This window comes from Mus caroli, chromosome 13, assembly GCF_900094665.2.
Source record: "Mus caroli chromosome 13, CAROLI_EIJ_v1.1, whole genome shotgun sequence".
Taxonomy (NCBI): domain Eukaryota; kingdom Metazoa; phylum Chordata; class Mammalia; order Rodentia; family Muridae; genus Mus; species Mus caroli.
In genome coordinates, this window is record NC_034582.1 from 20,113,330 (window position 1) to 20,113,714 (window position 385).

The window sequence follows — 385 nt, forward strand, 5'->3', positions numbered from 1 at the left end:
GAGAGAGAGAGAGAGAGAGAGAGAGAGAGAGAGAGAGAGATCCAGCTTCTCGTTCTACCACATGGGCCCCAGGGCCTGAAGTCAAGTCATCAGGAGTGGCAGCAGGCACCTGCATCCCTGGAGTCATCTCACCAACCCCAGTGTGGTGGTCTGAATATGCTTGGCCCAGGGAGTGGCACTCTTTGGAGGTGTGGCCTTGTTGGAGGAAGTGTGTCACTGTGGGTGTGGGCTTTAGGATCCTCATCCTAGTTGCCTGAAAGCCAGTCTTCTACTGTCTCCTTTTGGATAAAGATGTAGAACCCTCAGCTCCTCCTGTGCCATGCCTGCCTGGGCACTACCATGCTCCCGCCTAGATGACAATGGACTGAACCTCTGAACCTGTAAA